Raw genomic sequence first — 22771 nt, forward strand, 5'->3', positions numbered from 1 at the left:
TGGTATTTTCAAGAATTTAATAATAAAAGTTATTACTTTTATAGTTATTACTACATGATAACATGTAGGTAGAAATAAGAATTAATTAACAAAATTTACTATCTAATAGGTTGTACTATAAATAATAATGTTTATTAATTTAAATATATGTTTGTAAACAATAAATTATATAAGTCCATAACATGTACATCTCATTTTTGTAAAATAAATAATACATGGTTTGACAAGTTGAGCTGTATATACATATATATATATATATATATATATATATATATGTATATATATTATATATATTATTATTATTATTAGTTTACGGTAGACGAGAGTCTTCAGTAAGTTCTTAATCTTTACGCTTGCATTAGTTTTTAATTGCATCTCTATAAGGAAATTCTTTCAACAAATAAAGTCAAGAAATTTAGGTAAAATCACTAATATGACCATTAAATTTATTTAAATATTCTATAGTAACGTCTACAATTAACATTTTTATCGTGTTCTTAGGCTCTTTTAGAAGTAATCTACATTTGTCCAAATATATTGAAAATATTTTTCACTGAATGTAATAGTAAGTCATAGCATGGTCATTAGACCAGTAATAATTGTTTAAACGGAACATTATATAATCCGGGTTTTTTATTTTCAGTGTAATTATTCAATAGACACAACAATGGCATTTTTTGTATAAATGTAATTAAAAATAAACATAGAATTATGTTACGTTCCCCTTTTTGTGCTAAATTTTATTTGTTTGCCTAATCTATGTTTTACTGCATCCATTTCCGCACAAAAAAAGTTACAGCTTAACCTATACAGTCTCACGTTTGTGGTAAAACTCCATTTTTCAAACAACTAATTACCTATTGCGTTACTATGTTCAACTCACCTGCAACCAAAAATCCTCGTGACCACCTGAAACATAAAAATAACATTAGCATTAAAAGTAAAAAAAAATCTACGCCCTACAGCTGTATGATAAATATGCGTACCGTGTACGCTCATTGATAAATGGGGAAACAAACTCGGTATCACCAACGTTAAAGTATTAATCAGATAGGAAATTAAAAAAAATTGTACAAATTTATTGTTTTTCATCAATGCATTCATGTCTACTGCAATTTTTCTCAAAGTACGAAGACCATAACTTTGGTTGAAACGGGTATTTTTTAAATTATTATTTTTTTGTAATAAATAGGTACATAAATCAAAACCAAACAATTTAATAACAAACAAATACTTTTCAGATTGTTGTACGAATCTTTGAAAAATAACTTTATATTTTTACGTTTTCTTTTTTTTAACAATAAGTTTAGAATTTAATCAAATTGTATGTCAATTTATTACTAATCTTTAAATAGTTTCACAATTCACTAGTCTTAAGTCAATAATTATTATCAGAATCATTTTGTTTGAATGTTACTGCGTCTTATAACATTTTATGTATAATAATATGTTCCATTTTAAACGACACATTTGAACTAAAATGCATTACAGGCAGAATTTTTGACACTGCACCAGTCATTGGCAAATCATGTGTTTAAATTGATATTGCCATTAAAGTGGCACAGAGAAACTTGTAATCGAGACGTCATGCAAAATACAGAAAAGTTACAGTTAGTTGAAGTAAAGTTTATGCGTATTCCGACTTTGGTCAAGAAAAGTGACATCTAACAGCGAAGGTTGAAAATATATGATTATTGCCCAACTCGACATGTACTTTGTTCAAAACAACTGTTATCATCGGGTTGACACGATAAAGTAGAAATAGAACGAAACATCTAATGACTTACGTAATATGTATATTATACACATATATTATTTATTCAAAACAAAGTTTTAGTAAAAACTATTCGTGTAAATAAATACCTTTTCGGCTTTTTAGCATAACTAAAGCTATTACTATTATCTTTATCAGTCTTCTATATCATATAATATACCTGCCGAGAGCAGACATTGGTCGTTTTGATTAGAATATTATTACGTATAATAAACGCAAATATGGTCGGTTTTACTCGATTGGAGTACAAATAAAACGGTCAGCTTTACCGTAATAATGTATATCTTATATTTTTCGAATTACAAGACCGAGTCGTAATAGACAACTGAGCACCGCGTTTTACAGGGTCTAAACATCCCCCCCTTCCAGTGCAGTCAATCCTTAAACGCCGAAACTAAAACGATAATATAATATTTATGAACGATGTCGCCGAAATGTCTTTACTACTCAATCTAGTACTGTATTTGCGTCGTCATTATTTATAATTTGAATATAATAACGTAGTAATGCATGGAGAATGTGAAATTCTATTAACAAGGGCTGGCGACTACTTTCAAGTGTCAATACAGGATTTTGTGTTTCCAACGAAATCTGGTGTGGACGGTCCGCAATAATAACCTATTGAATGACACTGTAAATTAAGTTTTATTCGTTTAGAGCGACGCCTCTAGAGCGTTTGGAAATACGTATATACTTGAAACGGCAAAACGAGCAAATATCCAGCGATAATAGTACTATTAACGCAATGGTTGCAATACCTAGATCAAATCGTTTTTATATTATGCAATTGGGCTGTGATCTTTCCTGACGAGTGGGGCGGATTTTTAAAAAATATTTTTCATTTATACCTACCGGCGAATGTGCATAGCATCGTTTATGGCGATTACTACAATAACAATACTTAAACAGAAATGTTGCGGCGTCAAGAAGTAGGTACCCCGGGATCCGACTTCAATATAATCACAATACTAGGAGTGGCGTTACAATAATATATATATGTGTGTGTGTGTGCATGAGTTTTTTCTCTCTTTCTGACTCGTTTTTACGTATCTAACGTAATATATACGCATTATAAAAACAGTTTTTATACACACAGAAGGTGTATAAGTATAAAGCTGAAGGAGGAAAACGGAGATCCGCAGTAACCATTAATACCCGTAGAAACGTTCGAGACTTGTCAACCGAACCGAGTCGGAATAAACTACGTCTAATGGAGAACGATTTAAAGGCAATAAAAGAGCAAAAAAAAGGGGAAAAAGGCGAGACCCGAACGAGATAAATTGGATGGGAAAATATAAAACCATTATGTTAACCGTTTTCTTGGCTATTTTTTAATGCGATCTCCAAACGTTTTCCAAATAGTTTCGTATTGATTTTGTTGCCAAAATCGAAGCCGCGTAAGCGTTTGTTTTAATTATGTTCAAAGCAAATTTACTTTTCGTTATGCGCACCTCGGACCGTTTGAACCCCAACCGTTTTTGAGGTCGCTTAACTTTGTAAACGCATTCTCCGTACTTATTGCTTTTGACCGGCCGCTGCTTTTGAAGTTCATCGGGTCCAAGCGACTACTAATTACCTGTTAAATGAGGAGCGCCGGAATTTCAAAGTATTTAGCTTGTCCATGTACACTTTCGTCTACATCACTGCCCATTCATAATTATTATATCGATTATACAGTTAAAACCTAAGTACAGGGTGATTCCTAGTAGGTATGCGTTTAAGTAAAAAAACTATTATGTACAAAAGTTATTTTAGAGGATAGCTTTTAAAGTGTTTAAAAGGTAAAATATATATTTTATTTGTCTTTTAGGTACCTATATTAATATGTACATTGTACAATAACAATGTACTATGTATAAATAATTTCAGGAATAATTGGCACATTTGACTCGCCCTCTAGAATACGGAGCTCGAACCACTCTGGTTAACAAATAATTTTAAAACTTACCCAAAAAGGCTAATTTCCGTAAACACATTAACAGATCACAAAGCCCGAGTATAAAAGTATATCACATAATACACTAGTCATACGAATAAATAAATCACATAATGCACTAGGCGTATAATATTATAATGTTATATTATATTATAGGTAATGACTAATGATCGCCATTCTACAAATACGCACTGTACAGTCTAAACATTTTATTAAAATCGTTAAATGTGCTGTATGATTTGTTTTTTTTACAGTTTGTATGATTACAAATTATATTTTGACTTTATTTAGGCTCACACGTTCGTTATTACCATCAAAAAAACCCGACCACGAATCACATATAAATATAGTTATGACAATTGTACTTTATTATGATATGACATTGACCTTATTATAACTCATAATTATTACTAACGAGACAGAATAAAAGTAAAGGGTTAGTCGTCCTAGTCACGGCCATCACGTAGAACTTAAACACCCGCCGACGTCCTATATTATAATTTATAACGTTTTTTACTCGCAGGTTTTTGTTTTTTAATCGTGAGTTGTGCCTATGTTTCTTTATTTTTTTCACAAACAAAACCAAGTATGTATAATAATATGTTTTTTGAACGACACCCCAAATTATAAAATCGACTGACTACTTTCTTTATATTTGATTTTATTGTCTAGGTCTGCGGATACCGGGTATTTAAACTTCGGGTTGATAATACATGTATTTTTTACTATAAAAAAAACCTTTTGTTTCGATGTGTTTTTTTTATTTATAAAAAAAACTTTATACTGATTAACTGATCTATTGTAGTTGGTTATTCGTGTGTAAACGTCAAAATCGATGACGGTTAGCTTTTTTTTTAACGTCTAAACTGAAACTGTATGTATTCTGTTTGAGTGTTCTTATAATAAACGCGATAGGAAAAATAAATAAAAATAAATAACTTTGGACAAGTATAAGATAGTTAACGGAGTTTGACTACTTTATTTTTTCGTACGACTGTGTCTAGACGAGATTGCGAATGAGATGTTTGTAAATAATGAAATAGAAACTATGGAAGAAGCGTCAAACGTCTAAAGTAATTCGGTAAACGTGTTTAAATAAAATCGAAACGACAGTTAAATGAATAATTAGCTTTTGAAACTCCAGGTCGTATTTTTAAAATCTCGACATGAATCAATTGCCTACTGTATTACAATATAGTAGAGTCCTCGTAGAAAAATACTGAAATATTGAATCACGTGCCACACACACACTTAAATGTCGGTAATGTACTTTTGTCGCCGAGAGAATATCAATATAACGTTTGGAAATAGTCACGTGCATGTGAATATGTACTTTCATTTTAATTTTTTTTTTTACCGCTTGCAAGAGAATGTGGAAAAGTCAATGTTTAGAATTGGGCACAAGGGATGGCGTATAATTTACATTTTAAACAGCGCCGGAGGAATATAAGTATATATATAAAAATACGTTTTCGACTTAGGTGCGCGCTGTTTACCTGCTCGGTAACTTTTGATTTTCCGCCGCCGCCGCTATAGAATGAGATGGCACATATCATATAGTGTTATTACCACGATGGGAGAGAGGAGCGAGACCCAAAGGAAGGATACCATTATTTTTAATGGGCGTTTTGGAACCCATGAATATAAATATATGTATAGTTTTATATTTATAAGTTATACGGTACTACACGGGTAAATAGTACATACGAGTGATGTGTGTAAGCACGGAAGGAACCGTTTAACGGAGATTGACTGCGGGGACGGCACTATCATTGTTACAACGTTGGCATGCACATACACATACTCGGTTGATTAAAACGCTCAAACGATTCGAAGCACGGAAAGCGATCATGTGTCGACGGCAAGCAGTTGTTGCGTGCAAACTTATCCTGCAGGGAACGGTTTGCACGCGTGTGCCTTGCTGATCGAACATCCCTATCGGCGTGATTAGAACTTATTGATTTTACCAGGATCTGAATCTAGTTATAATTAGTAATTTAACCACCAAAATCCGTCTTTATCTTACAAAAAATCACACAACGTGCGGTGTACATACGTTTATCACGTAGCAAAATATTATTATGACAATGTATACATTATAATAAAAATATTAAAAATATATATTCCAGGTAAACAATAGACACACATATTACTGTTAAGAATTTTATTTCATTGTTCCATAAAAAACTACTTACTACTTACTACTTTACTTCTTTTTTTTTGTTTTATGATAAATAGTGTCGAAGCTGAAAAATACTATAAAAATGTATATAATACTAAAACATACATTTTTACAAAAACTTTTATGTCATTTGCATGACATAAAAGTTATTATGCATGACTTCAAATTGAAACATAATTATTTCAAAATTATTAATTAAATCAATTAAAATGTATATTATGTTATACACCAAGTGAATTAATGGAAACATTTAAATTGAACACAAATTAAAGGCATGAAGACGGCCGTATAATGAGATAAATATTTTAAAACTATAATGGTTTTAGATCGATAGTGACAACGTTTAAATTTCTTAAAACATTTTTATGAAAACTAGTATATTAAAGAAGCCCGTAGCGTCGGGAAGTTCGGTAGATAATAAATATTTTATTTATTTTTCAGGTATTATATAAGAAGCAAATAGGTTAACCCACACATGTTTATTGTCCATAATTGAGTATTTTTCATCTTCCTGGTGGTGTTAGGTGGAAGTGTCATACTATTCGTGTTGATGATAGGCACAAATTTCATGTTTTTATAATTTTCTACAATAGTTTATTTCATATTAATAATTGACAATTGTACATGAAACTATTTTATTAAAAAGTATACCCAACATTATTTCTACGCCATAATATATTTTAATACGGCAGCTAAAATATAGTGGTATTAAGAAAATACCGTTTGAGTCTTACCACAAGTTTTTCCAACCTACCATTACGATAAAAAAATACTACTTAAGACCCGCAACGCCGGAAAAACTTAACGAGCTGTACTTAAAAACCGAACCGTGTTTGATATTTTCAATGATAAACGAGATTAATTTTTATTAAACTGTACAGATCTAAATTAATTAAAGGTTGATAAAAATATTTAAAGAAGTTTGAATACCCAATGTAGTATAAACAATAAATAATACTACCACGAGTTAATCTCATTGATTGCAATAATCCCCAAAAGCTCAAAATAAATTATTTACCGCCCGACTGGTTTAATCGATCGTCGTTTAATATAAAATGTATTATTAAAAAACTTAGCAAATAGGTTTTGAAAAAATATCTTTTTACTTTGAAGGTGATAATAAATAATAAAAAAGTGATAAACGGAAGAGCCATTAAAGTCTTAAAAAGTGTTTTTAGGAATGTATTGTAAAGAGAAAGAGGTATTTTTAATTTTTATTTCCCTACGCCGCGCCGAAACAATCAACTCGATGAGATTTCTGATCGATAAAGTAGCGATGGGCAAAGAAATCGGTCGTCGACAACACATAGAGAAAATTTTATCACACAAAAAGAAAATTACGGATTATTGCTTAGCCAGTACCGTTTCAGCTTCCCTTGAACGAAGCTGAAAAGAGGAATTTTCACAACGAAATCATACATTTAATTGGCAAATACCAAAGATCAAAAGAACAATTTACCTAGGAGTAAACATTGAAAAACGGATATTTCTATAGCTGTGTACGAATTCTTTCACATATTTTTCACTAACAAAAATGCATTGTTTCCTGTATACATTCTTGATAGATTCCTTTTATTGCCTGAAGTATTGTGTCCTAAGTCAATCCCTCGAGCGCAACATCATTAAAATAGATATTAAAAACAATTTTTTGTTAATAAAAGAAAATGCTAACAAGTATGCAAATCTGAAAATAATGACTGGATAAAAAAAGTATGACTTTTTTATAGTCGATGCGAAACTGAGAAGGTATTTTTAAGCCTGTATTTATGCGGCTTTGTAGTGCACTACATAGACTTTTTATTACAATCCAATTACATTTTATTCATGGAAGTAATAATATCAATAAATCGTGAAGTATATTACAGAATTCTGTCAAGTAAACCACAGTGCTTTTAGTATATTTGTGGCGGTTAGTATACATTAATAAAATATGGATTGTCATCGTTCTGAATGAAATAAAATAATAATTAATCATGAACACAAAGAACTATAGATACATAGAACATAATTAAATAGAGTATAATACTAACGGTAATAATATTTTCTTTTACAAAAAAAAAATTGTGTTGTTCCAATTATTTATAAAATAAGTTTTTTTTATTTGTTAAAGAATTTAATTAAATGACAAAAATTAATAAATACTTGGGGTTAATTGCCAACATAGTAATATTGAGTAATGAAATTAATGCTTAATTGTGATATCGAAATATGTATTCCAATATATTATACATGATATGTCATGTAATTACTAAGAAAAAAAGGTTATTTGATCATATTATGCACGTTTTCCATAAGTGGCTAAAGCAAAATATTACAACCTAAATATTTTATAAAACGAGAGGTAATAATATTATAATGTATTAAAAATAGTAAGCTATTTAAATGCGATAGAAAATATTGATTAATAGCTGGTAAAATATAGCAAAATTCTAAATCACCAGAAGTCAGAAGAAATCCTTACGATTTTAACCCAAAAGTTGAAGGTTAACATAATATGTAGGTCCATAGTATATGCATGTATACAAAAAAAAAAAAGCTTTCATATCTTGTAAAAGGCTTCACAAGAAACACGGCAATATTGTTTTAACACTAACTTATTTTAACATAAAAAAATGTGTAAAGGAAATTACTTATCACTTTCAAATTTATTATCACCTACTAACTATATCTAAAGCGAATTTGTCCGAACTTTTTTTAGGTTTTCTTTTTTTACATTTTAGCTATAATATATGATAGAGTGTGGCACGATGGTCTACTTTACAAGTTAAAAAAATTCCTTCCAGCACCATACTATTTGTTAATCCGTTCCTATCTTCTCAATCGAACTTTTTCAGTTAGGCAAGGCACCTCAATCTCTCCATATTTTTCAATATTTGCTGGAGTCCCGCAAGGCAGTGATCTCTCCCCAGACCTGTTTAATATATTTACATCCGATTTTCCCACAACATCTAACACAACTATAGCAACCTATGCTGATGACACAGCCGTTCTGACCTCCGACACTGATCCTGATATAGCTTCCTCCGCCCTTCAAAACCATCTCGATTTAATAAGTACCTGGGCAACCAGAGGGCGAGTCAAAATAAACCCTGAAAAATCATTTCATGTTCCATTCACACTCAGAAAAAAAAACTCCCCACCCCTTCAACTGCAAGGTGTTGGTATTCCTATTATACCGCAGGTAAAATATCTAGGGATCATAATCGACAAAAGTTAACATGGGGCCCACACCTAAAATCCAAACGCAAATTATTAAATAATCGCCTACACATGCTTCGCCCAATATTAAAGTCCAAACTTTCTATAAATTCAAAATTAACAATATACAAATCTTTTTTAAGACCCATCTGGACTTATGGCTCACAAATCTGGGGAAGCGCCAAACCATCCCAAATTCAAACCATTCAAGCATTCCAGACCATATCCCTCCGTCTAATAGCCTCCGCTCCATGGTACTTCACAAACAATACACTCCACAAGGACTTAAAAATCCAAACTGTTGAACAACTAACCAAACAATATTACACTAAATTTCACAAAAAACTACGGAATCACCAAAATCCTCTCATATCCCACCTATCCTCACTTACACTACCTGACAACCCCCCTCGTCGCCTTAAAAGGCGCTGGTGTCGAGATCTTTTATAAATTATAAAAATCAACAAATTAAATTAATTTAGTCTGAAGGGTCCTATCATTGGATGGCCTCCCTTATCATGCCATTCTGTTATTTATATTATATTTTATTACTGTTTTGTTGTACATATCATCTCATTTACCTATTGTGTTAACTAATACAGATTGTAAATTTTCAAAAAAAAGCTATGATGTATAAAGTTTGGAAACTCACAATTCTTTCTACAAATTTGGTTTTTATTTTAAGTTTTCTAAACTTTTATAAATTTTAAGCGATTGTAGAATAAGTTTTTAAAGGATCTTCAGCAGAGCTATTATCCATTTAGCGAGATCTAGCATTTTCACAAGTAATAAAATTTAAAAAAAGATTTTCAAGTAATTATTATAATTCTAATAGCTTATTTTTGAGATGCCTGATGCATGTATTAATAGACTCTTAAATGGGTTATGATCAACTTTGAGAAGTTTAAAATTACTATTTTCAATAAGAGGGTAATTTTTTGTTTGGAAGTTTTTCAATCGTTTCCAACTAATCTACCCTTTGAAAAAATTTAATTCCCTCGTTTGAAGTATTAAAAGTATTGTAAACTAAAAGCCTAATAAAAATATATTATATATGTTGTTAAAGTTTGAAAAAAATACTCTTTTAAAATTCCCTTTTGAGTAAAGAGTCAGGCCCAGCACAGTCACGGGGATCACTTTTAGCGGTCTTCGCAATTCGCATACATATTTTATAACGCATATATGATGTAAGGGTTGATGTTGATAAATATTCTTGGACTTCTATACTATGGAAGTAAGTATATCAAAAAGACATTGGTGTCTAGTGATTTATAAAATAGCTTTATAATTTATTAAAGTGGTATGTACTATTTTAATTTTAATAAAATATTTTATTATAGGCTATTAATTAACCACTCATTAATGATCATTTTTTTTTTCGTTTAGAAAACTGCGTCCAAGTGAATCCTTTTATAAACTGTATATTTTTTTATTTAATTGGTACGATATTTCATTATGAATAATGGATCAACATTTTTAAAAATAATACTTTATACAAGTTGATCCACTTATCGTGAACCACTCAATATCTCCTTAGGTTTTCATAAGGAATTACATTTTTTTTTCATATTATTTTTATTCAATGTGATCTTAATTTTTCACAATTTTTTTTGTTATATACCCCCCTCTCAACTTAGTTTTTTTGATAGCAACTTTTGAACTTAAATGGTAACGTACATATTTTATTAACTTTTTAAATTGAAAATAATATACTAAAAATTTTGACTGGTCGATAACCAGTTTCGGATAACTACAGGGTAGGGCGCGGTTACTTCCTTATTTGAAACTCGCGCCACAAAGTAACCATTACTCCTAGAGTGTTGGTATATGGTGCGTTCGAAAGCTCGGTAACTAAATTTTTTTTTTATGACTAGTTCAATGTCAACAATGCAGTGGACAAAGGAGGAGCGCGCGTTCGCCGTGGAGGCCTACTTTTCCTTCGGCCGTTCAGTCATCACAACTCAACTTCAGAAAGCATTTCAACATCGTGCCTGTAGGTCATGTGTCTGATCGGAAATCGATTTGTTTATGGGAGGACACGTTTAAGGATACTGTTAGTTGTGAAAAAGAAATTTGATGGATCTTCCAGAACCTTCAGGACGCCAGAAAACATCGGGAGGGTAAGGGCGGCGCTTTTGAAATCCTCTAGGCGATCTGCACGCAAACATTCGGCGGCTAAAGAGATTTCGGCCATCTCAGTGCATTGACGAGGACGGTGGCCACCTTTGAGATGTCGTTTTTAAAACCCAGTGAAATAAAACTTTAAATGTACCCCTGTACAATAAAACAAAAATTAAATCAATATTTCCAATACTTTTTGTGTTACGATTTTTTTAAATAAGGAAGTAACCGCGCCCCACCCTGTATTTTTAAAGTTATAAGAGTTTTAAAGTTAGGATGGGAGGGGAAGAGCGGTTGGGAAATGCGCGCAGAAAAAAATAACACTACACTTCACCTTTCCTCCTGCCCTAAATTTAAAACTTCAATAACTTAAGAAATAGCTATCCGAAACTAGTTATCGACCAGTCAAAATGTTTAATACATTATTTTCAATTTTAAGAGTTAATAAAATATATATGTTACCATTTAAGTTTTAAAAGTTGCTATCAAAAAAACTAAGTTAGGGGGTAAAAACAAAAAAAAAATGTGAACAAATTGAGATCACATTGTATAAAAAAAATATGAAAAAAAAAATTGTAATTTCTTATTTGGAAGTAGTGTTAATGGACGCTCCCTTCTTTCACGTCGTCTTGTCTAATTTTAATATTCAGCTCATTTACCTATTGTTTTATTTTGTATGCAGATTGTAAATATTGTTTTTATTTTAATAAAAGAGAAATAAAAAATTCTTATTAAACCCTATGAGATATTGAGTGGTTCACGATAAGTGGATCACCTTGTACATCATGTTGTATTGCCAAGGGATTGACATTTATTGGTTTTTTACCATAATTATTATTTCATTATATTTATTATGTTTCCTAAATACACTATAAAAAAATTATACGAAATCAAATTTATTTTTAATACAGCAATTGTAGTAAAAGTATTTTGATTGAGTTTTACTTTTTCATTTTTTTTGTTTTACATGACTAGTAAATAAATTACTGAAATATGCGGATTTATGATGTCTTGTTATTCTTTTATTTGGTTATTTAGTGTGTTGATATATGTTGCTATAAGCTTTTTGTCACAGACTCTTACTGTAGTTTTTTTGCATAACCTACTACTTATGTATCGGAATAATAATTCATACTATTTGTGGTCATTAATTATAAATTACACTATTCATAAAATAACAGTATCGATTCCTTTGGATTTTTATCGTTTATTATTGTTGATACCTGTTATAAAATATAATAAAAGAGCTTTGTCTGCTAATTAATGTTTTATCCTTTTGACCCATTTCAAAGCCGGTATATGTCAATAATAATATGTTCGTTGATTAGGTACTATTATTTTATACTCCTACAGAAATTATACACTGATAAATAAATATGTGCAAACAATTTATAGTTTTTTCACACGCTATTATTTGTATGTTTGTAAATAATTTATCGACGTTTTTTTTAATTATTAAACATGAAATATTTATACAATATAATAAGTTATTTATTTTTACAATTACAATACTTGGTTACTTTTGAGTACATTTATACAACACATACGGTTGTAAAATTATTTTATACAGTATATTATTTATCAATGTATAGTTATGCAAAAAAAAATATCAGATTACTCTTATAAGAAAAACATTTGTAGTTTATAGTTTATAAGCAATAGTAATGGTTGTACCGGGTTGTTATTGTAAGGTCCGAGGGTTACTAAATGTTAATGGTAAACATTGTAGTGTTATATCATGCGGAAATTATTTCGTTATTACTTAATTCCTATTTAAGTTGCATATAGTTACAAAAATATATAATATTTTTGAAATAGCTAGGCTGTTGAGAACGGCGTGCACAATGAATTGTCGTGATTCGCAAGCCATGTGTCTCAATAAGTCGGTAAAGTTATTTGCCCAAAAAGGTCTGTACAGTTTCCGAAGTCTGGTCATTATTTATGAAGTCAAAAACCGGCATTGTCGCTTTATTGTTCCTTGGTAGCAAAACCATTATGGTCAGTGTCACGCTTTAGCTTGGTTACATCCATTCAGCTGTACGGCGGACGAGAAGAAGGGAATTGGACAGGACGGTTTATTTATTTCTGGAAGAATGTGAGATATTTTATAAAGCGTTTAATAGACGACGTGAAACATCATATTGGTTAAAAATAAAACGTGTGAACTGCATTTTCGTCTTTGTCGTCTCAACTTAATCGCCGGCAGCACCAGCGCATAGTGTTTTCTGTTTTGCCGCCAAACTAGGACGTCTAAAACTGTAGCCGGTGACATAATAGACAGAGCGCTGCCAAAAAATAATTTGACCGTTTTGATTCGCTTAAGATGCGCAACGCAAATGATATAATTATGTTTATGCAACTTGTACAGAGAGCATGGCAACAACTGTACAAACTACCTAAATAAAAATTAAAATAAACCGTTCGAACAACGTTTCAACTAACAACGCGGCTTAATTAAGAGGGAGAGAATAAATACAAATTACATTGAACGACACGATGAATTAAATTATTAAGAAACGAATTTCATTAAGAAATATGTATTCAATTCTAAATTATTATTTTTTTACCAATGTAAAACACTGTATTTGAAAATTAACATAAATTAATACACGTACATCATTTTTTTTCAATAATGTTAACAAATGTTTCTCATAATACAATGATATTAAATATTTATTACTTTTTTTTTACTACACAGTGATAAAAAAATTAAGTACAACTTTACCGTGCAATGTTAGCTAAGAGTTCGCTTTTACAGAATGTATAGTTTTTATGTCGTGACGCATGTTACTCAAATTTTAAATACAATTATTTTATTATTAGAATATAAAATACAATGTAGAGTTAATTTATTGGTTAGACATCACAGTTGAAAGATGAGACCACAATATAATTTGTTATATAGTTAATACAAATTGTATAGTTGTTAATTTTCTAATTTCTAAACTATTTTTAGCTTCAATTTTTATTTGTTTTATTAAATAGGATCCTAGTCATTTTATAGGGTTAAGAGAATCGCAAAATGTACTTTTAATCGTAAAGACTGACTCTAAATACTTTACACTACAAATAGACTTTAAATGATAACTGAACAAAAACAACCCGGTTTTCCACCACTTATTTTTTAAAAATCTTAAGTTATAGTTGTCGAAAAAATTAACCGATTGACAATGTTGTTTAAACTTGTGTATAATATAATACAATTTTAAACATTAGATCGCTAGAAAGTAGCTGGGAATTGAGAGTATTAATTTTTATAATAGACAATGAAATTTAACACCCGACGTTTTGCCAATTAGAGCGTAAACCACTGCGATTTTATCTCGAAAGTTTCTGTTTCATAAAATAACCCGTTTATCGATGTCATAACAATTTACCCTAACCTGCGTGTGACCGACATCGATTGCCAGCGAGTCGCACACGTTTTATCGTTCTGTAGGTCGTGTAAGGGTCATAACGCTTAAGCTTACCAGGAAAAATTAAAAACTTTTACAATATTATATTTTTTGAAAGCAAATCAATTCTGCTACAGGGCATGATTTAGAAATCTCGTAATATTTTTACGATACAAATGTTGAAATTCAAAACAAAGTAGACAATTAGTTTCAACAACCCCCCCCCCCTACCAAGTTTTCATTAAATATTAATTATTTCCGGACTTTTTATATACTTGTATACAAGTTGCTTTGAGGTAGGTACACTCGAATTAACAGAAGAAACTATATGTTTAAATTATAACGGGTAAAATATGTACACAATTATTATTTCCAAATTAAAACCATTAATATAATCTGGAAGGAAGATATATTTCTAGGAAATTGTATACGACTAAGTAAACTGCCGGTATAAGAGATGTTTGTACGTATATACTTTAATAAAGAAACATTTATCACTCGACGCGAAGGTTTCCGGTTGTTTCTGTTACTCGCTCAAAGGCGAATCCTCTGAAGATAGCTTAATGGAAAAATTTTGTATTTTCTTGGAAGAAAATGATTCGTTAGTGTTTCGGTTTTATACGTAGATATATTATGTACATACGATTTAACATATAAAAATGGGTAGGTATGCCTACGGGAGTTGAGGAATATCAGCTGCACATACAAACATTGACGACTCACCTACGAGTATAAAACGTATATGATGTACACACATGCCATCATATGGTAATGTTACGGTGTTGTAACGAATGAAAATAATAATAAAGTACGTATTCACACTAAAAAGTATTTGTAACGCGCCTGGCGGCCATTTGATAACGTAGATGGTTCGATGGTGCGCATCACAAGAGGGAAACAGCTAAAAAAAAAAAAAGAACCTTTCACGTTACTTGCACCTTATATATTTTTTTAAAGAATGTTGGGCATAAAATGTGCGTTTAGGGCAATTGCAGCTATGGGCTATATGTATGACGCGTGTAGACTCGTTGAAGCGATTCGGAGCATAAACGTCGGCAAAAAATACACAGGACTATTGTCGGCTATTTTGTTTTTTCCATCGGATTTGACGGTTCGTCGGTTTCGGGTCATCCGACAGCGGGACAAAAGAAAGACAGCGAAAACTCTTGTTATTTTTATTTCTACGTATAAGAGAAAAAGTAATAAAAACCGAATACTAACAGAATACCGAGCCGTTGCGTTGGTGCATTCGACGTTTCCGGAACCGTTAAATGGAAATAGTATAAAACGCCAACAATCCACCTGTAAAGCACACCACACCGTGTTTGCGACAATCTATATTATATTATTATAGTAGACTGTATACGGTCAGGTAGCCATGCATAGCCAGCAGAGAATTCCGTGTCAACCACATCAAGCCGAGGCGGTACATCAATGTTTATATGCAAACATTACCTATAGTACACACCTATCCACTATGTTCCTGTTTTCCGTATCCCTATTCCCTTAGTCGTTTCTATCCCGATGTGACCCACATAAAATGTAACACACGCGATTAAATCGGCCTAACACATATGTTTAGATTTGTCAAAGGTCCATAGTATAGAATATGAATTCCTTCCGTAAAAATGGTCAATATTTAACGGTTATTCGTTGTGTTCATTTGTGTTATTCTTCGGTTATTCAAGTGGACATATTAACCTTCTTTTATACTCGCATTTTAACGCCACTGTAAATATTTTGTTTGATGTTAAATAATCAAATCCTCGGTGTACTTAGTGGTGTTATCTAATATTTGTTTTTTAATAAAATGCCATTAAACCAGTGTACAGCTTTATAAATCGTAACTTTTATAATACGATAATGGACAGTATAATAGCATATATAATATATAAAGTAAATAAAAAAATATACCGTGGGTCGCGTGCACGAGGTACAAACATGGGGATATTAGTTAGAAATATCATAAATGAAAAATATACAAGTGACATGAAATGTTTTAATATGTTTACTTACTACATGACAGGGCCACTTGGTTGAAATATGTTTGATATTTATTATTTTATGAACATCGGAATTCATGAAATATAAACAGTTCTTTATGTTGTAAGACCATCTTAAATAAAAACGAGTTTGGTACGAAAAGAAAAAATTAACATTTCATTAGCATTGCAGTACAAATTTATATGCTAACTAGTTACAACTTTATTATTGTGGTGGTAAAGCATATTATAATTAGTTTATCAATAAACTTAGAAAGTGTAAATTGCTCATTAAGGGAAGCAAAGCTAAAAAAAATACTTTCTCAGTTCTGCATCAAAGTCAATAGAAAAAGGAAATAATTATTTAAAAGACTAAGACCTCATTAATTAAAGATAATTAAGGATGGTATTGATTGGTGTATTCAATGTGAATTAATAAGTATGCAATGCTAAGTTATACCATCCTCTCTTTTAAGACGTCTTGTTTTTTAAGAAATATATAACTTGTTTTGTTTGTTAATAGATTTTAATGAATCGCTTTTTTTTTAATATAGTTTAGTAATAAAAAATGGTTGATTTATCAACATCCTCATTTGATGACACTATATATAAATATATATGTATATATATATATTATGTACATATTAAAATACACGTTTCAAAGACAAAATTTACATAATAGTGTATGAATATTGTAATAAGAAAAATATAATGATATTTCTATTCAATTTGTAAGACTAAAATTTAATTTAAATTAATTCGAATTTTACAATTTATTAAAAACAATGTATTTAATGAAAACAAGTCTATAAAAATGTAGTTAAAAGTGTTTATATAACACTTGAAAAAGTGTTTCAGGAAATAATATTAGGTATTAACTATTCGAAATTATTTCACATAAAACGTTTTCCTATAAAATGTTTATTATGGTCAAAAACCTAATCTGCAAGAATTTGTTTTTAATCTATAAGCTCTATAAGCATAGCCGCTTGGCTTAACAACGTGTTATGAATATTATCAAGCTGTTTAATGACATCGGGAACTAAATGTTTTTATAATACCGTACGTGTCCAAAATACAGTGGTCTAAATATTTTAAACTTTATTGAACACAAACGCAAAGTTCTTCGCAAAAATAACGTTCTTTTTATAGCACATTTCTAAAAACACATTCTCAGTTAGTGTCACGATGAAAAAAATAATACTAAAACATTCTGATTGTATTATATTAAACTTAAAATAAGTAAAAATAAATGTTTGTATTTAATTTTTGTAAAATGTTTATACTTTGTATATTTTTACTATTATTAAACATTTTTAGTTGTGTAACATGAACGCTGATTTTTAATGTATTCGAGTATATTGAGGCGTTTGTCAATACCATATTATTATTGTTGGTAGAGTTTTGAATTTAATAAAGAAAACTTTTCGCGGCAAATAATTACTAGTGCCTACTTCCGTCACAACTTGTCGGGCCAGCAAAAGACTTAATTCGTTGACATGCGTTTCTTTATTACATGTTTCTTAATTAGTAGTCTGTTCAGTACCTCCTACATCAAATACCCTAACTATAAGTAGAAGCTATCATTGTCTTATTATATTTAAAGTGTTACAGACATTCCAGGATTCGTTGATGTTCTTTCACTAGTGAGTCACCTCCGTATGGCTTTTAATAATATGTTCTGCCAACTAATTGAGTAATATCACTGCCGCCACTGACTCTGACGTTAAATCGCATTAGTTTTATTTGGAGTGCATACTTACGGATTCCGACACCAGGCGCGTTTATATGGAGCGATTTGATTTGTATTTGATTCGCAGGTGCGAGAACGCACCACCAAAGCGTCGTGACATTGAAAACGACTTTATTATTTACCAAGTTACCGTCATAACGTCCTTTTAGTATCGATAAATGCTTATATTAATTCATTATCTTTATTCTCACTGTATTGCTTGTCGATTATATGGTTTCCCGTTTCATGTCCCTGGAACACTGCTCCCAAAAATTGCATCTATATTGTAATTATAGAAGTCGAGTCGGTACAACCGCCGCCATTTACTTAACGATAACCCGTTTTTCCCAACACGCGAGTTCAAAATATCTCAAAACACACTGATTCGTGTAGGCATTGGGGGTTATATATGTCATTTTTAAGTAATATCGTTTTACTCACTCAATTCCATCGCCGTTAAACGCGTCAGTTGTTTTAGACAGCATATTTTTCCCTGTACGTTTTTCAACACACGCCACCTCGGCCGTCCATATCCGTTTTTAAAGGTATATATAGCATTCTTTTCTGCCCGTATTATGTAAGCAGTAAGTGTAACCTTAAACTCCCGTGTCAACATATACCATACTTTATTGTGACCCTTTCGTTATTCGATAAGTATAGGAACGGTTATCGCGTGTCTTTTGAAATTCTGTTTTTCCTTAGTTGATTACGCCAAAGAATACGGGGAATAACAGGCATAGACTTAAAAATAACAAACGAAGTAAAGGACTCGTAGTACATGCTTATTGCTTAACACCAACACATGTTCAAGAATTTTCCGTTGCAATACTGTTAAAACAAATTTTTGTTTTAACGGTCTAGCAACTCAAGTAATTAATAATATACTATTAAGTGACAATTGTCTGTTTGTTTTAAATACTTAAAGCAAACCAACTAAAAAATATCGGCTGGAATCCGGAATACTTCAGTTTGTTTGAAACTTTTCACATTTTCTTATCATAGTTCCATTTACTTCTATGACAATTCGCTACTAAAAAAAAATGGGCAAAACGACTTAAAGAAGGGTGTCATTCCGTTTATCTAGTTAACCTTTATTACCAGTTAAAAATAAAGCTTTTAGGGCAATGTATTTTTTATTTTCGCGCGTTTGCCGACTGCTAAAGAAATTGGGTGCAGGTTTATCGCAGCTAAGTGTTTTTAAAACAATGGCCGTGTGGACATTGTCAAAAATGGAGCATGCGCACGAAACCCATCATCAACCGACACTACTACCGGCGGCGGCGATGGTGTCGTTAACGGTAATGTACTCAATTTGCCGAGGGCGCGGGCGGCAAAGAGAAAAATAACGCTGTGTGAAGAACCGATGTGGAAAAAATGCTTCAAAAAGAAAACACAAACACATTTTAATGGATGGGGTGTCTGGACGTTGATGAAGCATTTTTTTTTATACATTTATTTATATATATTTTTTTCGACGATTTTTGGGTTGCCGTCGACACCGCCGCAGTTACTTCTTTTATATATATCTTAACCCGTCGATTGCTGCGCAATATTTACCTTACCCCTGCGCCTACCGCCGTGCGTGTCCAAACGGCATTTCCGTTGTCTGAACAAAAATGGAATCACTATAAACACACGAGAACGCAAATATTATGTAACGCGTGTTACGGTTAGGTTAGGTAGAAACGTTAAAATTGTGTGCATATAAATTATAGGTAGGTATAGTTGAATACGTACAACTGTAGGGACGTGTTCGTAGACCGTAGACCATTTACATTGATAGCTGAATTACATTTTCATACTGGGGTGTACACACCTAAGAAGTGGAAATTATATTGGACGGAAAAGGTGGTGAAATTAGTAATACGTAGCAATGTTAGATAAACTTGGTCAATGTTACACTGGTAACAACAAGAAAGAAGGTTCAAACTATTAAAAATATTATTTGAGAAGTTATTTGTTACCTTATACTATATTATTTTAGACTCTACTGAAATGAAAATTATTTCTATGAATCATCTCGAAATATAAAGTATAAAAGATACCGTATAATACGATAAACCACATCAAAATAGGTGCAGCCATTTCACCGTGTTGCACATACAACAATTTATAGTATAATATTTTTTCATAAAAAATACCAACATATTATGTCAATCAGTTTTTTTTTAGTATAAAACTGAATAAGTACATTCACAAAGTTAGTATTGTTCGGAAAACATAGGATTAGACAGTAATACAAAAACCATACTTCGCGTTTCTTTTAAGAAAATTTGCATTTTTTAAAAGAAAACCGTTTTTTAGTCGAATAAACTAAAAAGGAGATTGTTGTCATGTTAAGCGATGGTGTGTATATTTTTATTCTGACCGCGTGGGCAGTATAAAATGAGTGTGCCTGAAATCATTTATCATCCGAAATACATGTTTGAGGGTCATAAATCCGCATTTGCCTTATTTTTCTCCATTCGCTTTTCGTTAGCGAGTGTTAGACAAAAATGCACAAAACGTATCGGATCGGAAACCGTTATTTAACTGTCGCAGTAAAGGCGCTGAAAGAAAGAAACGGGATGTGATGGAATTTATATATATCATTATCGTAATGTATATGCCTATAGAGTATAGACAATAAATTAAATTTTGAGCGCAGCAGTTAGATCGTATAATAAGTGTGTTATTGAACACACTTTTTTTTTTAAAAAGACTGAAGTTTTATACACCAATAGGGAGGTATCAGAAAACAATATTGACCTTGGATTTTCTTTCAAGTCATTACATTCGATTCTTTCTGGTATTACATCATTTTACTATTACATAATAACAGTAATTGATTTCGAAAATCATAGGCTTAGTCGACTTTTTTGCTATCTTGCAATTATTATAGATGCATGGTTATTATATGGTTTCTTTTTAAGGTTTAAATTATTAAAGTAATGATTATCAAAAAAGTGATGAAATAATAATAAACAACAATGTACGTTAGTGTGTTTCTATAGTATTTAAACCTTAATATTTTCTACTTTGGAAGTTCGAAATTAAAGATTTTATGTACGTTACCGGCACGATTATTAACACATAATCTTATTGTTCAATTGCTTAAGGACTTTTGCTCACCTAAACTAAGCAACATAACGAAATTCCGAAAATAATTTAGAAAGGACCTATACTCGATTTGACCGTAATATAATGAATAATATTAATATTACACACTGACCGACATAATATCAAATACGCAAAAACGCAAAAATAATTTATTTATCGATTATAAATAAAGCAGTTATGTTAACTGTAAATATTGCAGCATATAATGCTTACCTTTACAGCTCAATGGATCATAGATGTACTCACTGAGATCAAAGGACATTCTAAAATAGTCTATACTCACTATAGATTTTAACCTGTGTTCAAACTTATCAATATGATAACGTACTTTCATTATCCTTGTGATATAAGAGCAAGATATAAGTCTATGAATAGTACTTTTTATAAGTAGGTAATAATTTGTTATACAATTACTGGAGTTTTAAAAGATTTTAATAATTGGTAAGTTAAAACTATATTTATATATATTTTCAATTTTTGAAAGTTTGGATTTTAAATTATTATTTAATGTATACGTATGATACGTACTGATAAGTCATTTTAATAGAATAATATCAAATTCGACGCCTTTTTCTATAACGCCTATCACACAATCTGATAAAACCATTATGGAAAAATTGTAAGCTAAATTTTATTTTAGTTATAGAAACTGAAACGTCTTCTAGTTCATCCACAATCCGAAAATTTGCTGACAAATATGGTAGCGTTGGTCCTTCAAGACCTGTTAAGCTACACGATGAAGATATAAGCTTAAGTAAAGTATAATATGATATTACTTTTATCTGCGCTACATTCTACCTTAATACACCATCTCGCTTGAACATAAAACGCTTATAGCTCGAAAAGTATTTTAAGACTGATAAAATTACAGGATTGAAAAAGTATTATTGAAAACCGATTATCGAACAGTTAATTTGTTCCAGTACTGTCAATATCATTTTGCCGAACGTCGCTTACATGTAATAAGCTAAATACAATAATATTTAAGTTGGTAATAATAATTGGGATTTTAAAAGTTTCTCTTCAAATTTATTCCATAAATAAATAAGTAACTTTCAAACTTTTTTTTCATGGTGTGTTAGTGTACATATTTTATATTCAAATTTCTTGCTAAAAAAATGTATTTTAAATTAAATCTCTGCAATCTGCTCCGTAAAATGTTAAATACTTAGTACTAAATAACTATACTAGTATATGTAGACATAAACCCTTATATTATCTTTTACGCGTGTACCATGCGCAAATTTCTACTTAGCTTTTAATTAAGTTCTGAATCGAGTTTATCAACTTAACTACATTACATTGCATTTCGAGAAAACATTAATTTTCACGGTTCATTAGCAAAGTTATCG

The 22771-nt window shown here is 30.9% G+C and overlaps 1 protein-coding gene across 1 annotated transcript in view; it reads right to left on the reverse strand.

The window, feature by feature from the left end:
* Positions 1 to 22771, reverse strand: part of LOC126838206 (octopamine receptor beta-2R-like) — a 139988-nt gene that overhangs the window by 81289 nt on the left and 35928 nt on the right. Inside the window, exon 3 of the mRNA XM_050572406.1 lies at positions 884 to 909. The gene's annotated coding sequence lies outside the window, so the exon portion shown is untranslated. The remainder of the gene's footprint in view (positions 1 to 883; positions 910 to 22771) is intronic.

The sequence above is a fragment of the Adelges cooleyi genome, unplaced genomic scaffold (assembly GCF_023614345.1).
Source record: "Adelges cooleyi isolate 19-005CV unplaced genomic scaffold, UGA_ACOO_1.1 ACOO_flye_CR_arks_rails_tigmint_CR_PRNA_30, whole genome shotgun sequence".
NCBI lineage: Eukaryota > Metazoa > Arthropoda > Insecta > Hemiptera > Adelgidae > Adelges > Adelges cooleyi.